This window comes from Simochromis diagramma, unplaced genomic scaffold (assembly GCF_900408965.1).
Source record: "Simochromis diagramma unplaced genomic scaffold, fSimDia1.1 OVJJ01000594.1, whole genome shotgun sequence".
Lineage (NCBI taxonomy): Eukaryota > Metazoa > Chordata > Actinopteri > Cichliformes > Cichlidae > Simochromis > Simochromis diagramma.
Window position 1 is genome coordinate 82,726 of NW_024387404.1, and position 6,000 is coordinate 88,725.

Consider the following 6,000-nt stretch of genomic DNA (forward strand, 5'->3'; position numbering starts at 1 on the left):
TACCAACTAACTACTAACAGAGCTACGTAAACAGAACAAACATGAGAGCACCTGACTGCAGACGTCAGTAATGCAGCGTAATGGAATAATCTCCTGATCTTCGCAAAAGTTATAAACTGCCTCCGGAAACCAGTTAAGGTACAAAAAAATATATTCAACAAAAATGCACCTCTTTCACACGTCACTCACTCGTCCGGTCATGCACTGCCGTCTCGTAAGGAAACTCCGCTTTGTGATATAAATTTTTCCCTTGTTCCCAAATACAAATATTTTTTAAAGTATTTGTTCGAAATAAATATTTGTAAAAAACATGTTATTCATACCTTTTCGAATACTGTATTCGGGTTCAGCTCCACCCCTAATGGGGCTTAAATACAGGAGGCAGTAACGAGGGAAACAAGCAGACGAGAAAACAGCTTGGAGTAATTGGACCCAACAAGACGAGGGAAGAAAACTAGAGACATGGAAATGAGGCAGATTTTCAAAGCAAAACAGGAAACATACTAACTGAACTTAAACACAGACTCAGGAATCCAAAATAACACCAAGACAAAACTAACACAATGCAGAGGCAGCACGCAAACCAAAACCTAAGAACTAGAAAATCTCCCTAATATAACATACATCAACATCAAAAAATACAGAGTCCACAGAATCAGGACTCTGACACTACCGCTTCATCTAAATACTCCAGATTTCTGTCTCTTCTAATTACCATCCAACGTATGGACAGTGTTGGAAAGGTTACTTTTAAAATGTATTCCACTACATATTACAAAATACATGCCCCAAAATGTATTTTGTAACGTATTCCGTTACGTTACTCAATGTGAGTAACGTATTCTGAATACTTTGGATTACTTCAAACATTGTCATGCTTTTTACAACTACTTGAATGTACTATTGATGTGTGATTTATTATTGTTACTGAAGGTCCGCCGCTCCTAATCATAGTAACGGGACCTCTGGCTAATACGGCGGGTTCCGTGTCGGGCTCGTAGCCGAAAACTAGCTTTACTTTGTTGTGAGGGTCGACTTTGCTTGTGAGAGACAGAGAGAGGCGTTGAAAGGCTACTCCAACGGAACTTATTGTTTTGGAGGAAAATACAAACACGGTGTACAGTCGAGTCTTAATAGCGTACTTACAACTGGGCTCGTCAGGCACTCTTCTTGGCTGCAGTGGTTATTATTATATTTACATGTTTCCAGCTCCCGTTTTTGCTCGATGACAGCTCGTACTTTTCCACTCGCCTTTTTCTCCCTCCTCCTGCTCACAGGCACATAACGTGTATGGCAGTCCATTTTCCCTGCAGCACGAACTACACTGCCCATAAGGCTACATTGTTTAGGGCTATGCCTTTAGCATTCTGCCTATTAGCTTAGCACGACAAAAACAACAAAAAGGCGCTCTCTCACCCAGGAAGCGCACAGTCGTGGAGAGTGTCACCCTGTAACCATGGCAACCGTGACGCTGCCCGCTGGAACAACAGAACGTAGCTGTCAAATACAACCCAAACAGGCCTGACCTGCCACAATATGAAACAGGAAAATACCGTCGTGTAATCAGTTTCTTTCAAAAAAGTAACTGTATTCTAAATACCACCTTTTTAAACGGTAACTGTAATGGAATACAGTTACCAGAGGTGGGTAGTAACGAGTTACATTTACTCCGTTACATTTACTTGAGTAAATTTTTGAAAAAAATGTACTTTTAAAGTACCTTTTCTTTACTGCTTTAACTGTTAAAACAGAAGGCAATTGACTCTGTGCACGAGAAAATGCTAACCTCCTGGTTTGAGACCAGATGTGGGGTTGTACATTTCCGCTAGCTTTACTTTGCGGTCAGTCGCTACTGCGAAGATATACTCCAAAATCATGTCCAAAACTCGAAAACGGAAAGATCGCGTTAAGTTACAAAGAGCAGAAGGTGGGAACACTCACCACTGTTGTGTCATAAAAAATCTAATGATCAATTTTGACGTTTAAAGAGTTTAGATCGATCAGTTGTTTACATCACTCAACATAAGCAGAACTGCATCACTGCAGCAGAAGACACATCGTCCACATTCAGAAGCACATCTCTGTATAGTGACTGGTCTTATGATTTAAGTGATTTGATTTGATTTGATTTAAACAGGCAAATGTTCAGCATTCAAACTACAGGTGAAGAATAGTCAAACCAGATGTTTCCCCCGTTATGTCGATATCAGCTAGTCAAGTACACACCTACACAGCACGTTAACAAACCGTGAAAAAAGCCACACAAAAATGAATGATTGCTGGTAAGGGTTTCTATACATTAGTATTTACGAAGGGTATGTTGTGACTTACCTTCAAAATTACAGTGGTCCCTCGCTAATAACGCGGTTCACCTTTCACCTCGCTGTTTCACAGATTTTTTTAGTGCAAGTTTGCACGTTTTTTTTTTACGTCACATTGTGTCCTGCGTCCTGATTGCTGCAGACGATCTCCTCCGTGACGTCTCTCCTGTACAGTACAGAATCGCTGCATCGATCGCTAGCAGTACTGTATGTCCACGATGTCCAAAAAAACGTTTTACACCGTCAAAAAATAAAATTGGCTACTTGATTTCACCTATCGCTGGTTATTTTTAGAACATAACACCCGCGATAAACGAGGAACAGCTGAGAAATATAACATTTGAATCCCTTTTCTCTTTTGCTCTGAGGCACGGGGAAAAAATATCGACAAGTCAATGAACATCATTTACAGATATATTGGGTAAATGCCCGAGACATCTATAGAAATGTAAATTGCCGCTTGATTCATTAATTTGCTTAACTTGTTTTGGACCGTAAACAGGGCGTGAATAGGACACCAGAAACAAAGCTCCCCACAGGAGTTTCCGCACCGGAAGTAGCATATACTAACGTGCACATAGTCAATACTGCAGTGACAGAATTTATTATGTTAAACAGCAGCTTGTTTAAACAGTCTGCATAAAGCTGGGCAAACACTGTGCAATTTTTTTCAGTCGCGTTATTCAGCTCCTGCTCAAACTGTACAATTGAATCGCAGGGGTTAGAAGTTCATAGGTCACAATGCAGGGTCTCACACTATACGGCCTGATGCTCTGATGCAACTTGAGTGCTCAAACTGTGCGTTCATAACATGAAGCTTATCATACAAAATCTGTCTCTCGCTCTCTCTGTCTTTCACTCACACAGACACACACACACACACACACACACCACCACCATCAACTTTGCTAAATTACTAATGAAAAACATTGACCAGGCAGCTGCAATTGAGCAGCAGTGTCAATTAGTGGTGCAAAATCTCACGGTTCGGATCGGATTTTAAGTCATGGATCGGATCAATTTTCGAATCAGCAAAAAAAGAAAAAAAGACAAATTTAACATTTACTTATTCACTTATTGAAGTATTTTTTGGCTGTTAAAAACATTCATCGCAAGACTCATTCCATGCAATTATTAAATAAAAAAAAAGGTTCAATATAGGGCAGTATCTGCCACTCAATTCAATTTTATTTTATTTACAAAGCGCCAAATCACTAAAACAGTCGCCTCAAGGCGCTTTATATTGTAAGGTAGACCCTACAATACAGTAATACATACAGCTCATTATATCGCACTCCGCTGTGATATAATGAGCTGTCACGGTCACATAGCTTTCCGTTGCCCTGGAGGTCCACCCATTTGTAGTAGTAAGGGCAACAGAAGATGCCTGGGACAGTTCAGCCATAACTTTAAACTTCTCCTGCTCATACATGCTTGGAACGATCTTGCCACTAAAGTGGACGCGCAACGGGATATCATAGCGTGGCTCAAGCACGTTCATCATAGTTTAAACCCCTTGTTTTGCACAACGGAATACGGCCTCCCATCTGCAGCTAAACACCCCAAAAGCTTTTGTAATAGCTTTCCCCGGTCGGACTAGGCAGCAAAGGGCTGCTTAAATACCGCAAACTCCTCTGCTCCTCCACTTGGACCGCTAGCGCTGGCCATAACTATCGCTTGACAACCCACCATGCGCATCATACACATACTTTTTTTTCTCTTCTTTTCAAATCTTCGGATAATGTGCGTGCCGAACCGTGGAGTGGGATCGGTTCGGATTACGGATCAACCGCGATCCGTTTCACCGCTAGTGTCCATCCAGCTCTTTTCATGGTTGTTGTAGTCGTGATAATTTTGTGAGGCCACATTGAAAAGCCTTGGATACTTGCGTAGTACGGAAGCGTAGAGCTGCCACACAGGCAAAAGAAAAAAATAAAAATAAAAAGTATATTGTTCTAACAATATACTTTTCATGTTTGTACAATATAGTGTCATGTTAGTACAATATACCTTTCACGTTTGAACAATATAATATCACATTATTACAATATATATAATTATCACGTTTGTACAATATAAATATTATAAAGGCTACATCACAGCTCCAGTCACGGCTTCCATCACTGTCTCTCTCATCTTTTCCCAGAGTAACAGCCAAACAGGAGGATCCATTGGCTAGCACTGCATTCTTATTTTAAACTTAAGCTGGAATTCATTGCAAACTGTTTGTGTAGGATATGAATGACAAGATTTTGTTTTTCTACAAGAGTTAGTAAAACATCTTCAGTGTGATCAAATCTTCTTGCCAAACATCTGCAGCTTGGCAGTGTATACAGCACTATAATGACCAGACCTAATTCTTTTGAAAACCATACATCTTTCCACAGGTCTCAACTTCATCAGACATCACCTAGACACAGAGCTGGATGAGGCCAGCACAAACAGCAGCCTAACCGAGGAAGATGATGGATCGATCCATGGGGTCAGGAAAGCCATTTCATGTCCATTCACTGGAGGTGTGGCTCTATTGCATGGCTTTCCTCACATTAAGAAGCTGTCGATCAAAATCAATACAGCTCTTCATGCATTTGGAGCTTGTGAAGGACTTCTTAGTCATGCAGGACTCCTGTTCACTGCTAAACAGTTACAGCTTCACAGAAAGAACCTTGAGAGCAAACTGCTGCTGAAGCTTAACCATGACTTCACTGAATGAAGAAAGGGCACATTTTTGCTAAATATGCAGAAATAAATGCACACCCATTCAATTTATGGTAAACTGAGCTGCCTTGTATGTACATATGTTGAAGATGCCTCGTTCTAATGTTTTCTCTGAGGCTGCTGTGTCATTTGGAGCAAAAATCAATATAAAGTTCACAGCATATCTTGTCACTGGAAATTGTTTGCACTGTTCATATATTTATTTTATTTACTGTAGGTATTGGTGAAAAAACCTTTATGTTGTGAAAAACTGAAATCTGGAAATTAGAATTGTTGTGCCTTACTTTGTTGATCTTTTTACATATTTCTTTTGAAAATACTAAAATTTGTATATTTATTTATTTTTGTTTGTCTGATAGCATTTATTTAAAAAAAAAAAATCGGACATTTCAAACAGTTACTCGCTACTTGAGTAGTCTTTTCACCAAGTACTTTTTTACTCTTACTTGAGAAACTTTTTTGAAGACTACTTTTCACTTTTACTTGAGTAATAATATTTTAAAGTAATGCTACTCGTAACGGCGGTACATGCATTCCGTTACTCCCCAACACTGCGCAGGGCTCTAGACTAACTTTTTGCCATGGGCGTACCGGCACAAAAGTTAGGCGCACACAAATTTTATAATAATTGATATAATATAATGTGTTTTTCTGGATACACTGTGCTTTTTCAGCATTCAAAGATTGATGACACCGTGTCAAAGCATTGGCTATGAATTTCAGAAGGATCAGGCCTTAACTTAACAGAAAAGTTAGCAATAGTTCTTTTCCTATTACAGCTACATCCACTTCTGTCGTGCCTAGGCTGCTCACTAGGGCTGGGTATCATCACTGATTTCTATAATCCATTCGATTCCGATTTTCAAATTCCTTATTCAATTCAACTTAGCCTCAGACAGTCAGAAATATTATAATTCTGATCATTTATCAGTACTGACTTCTTCAGAATTGTGAACATCAC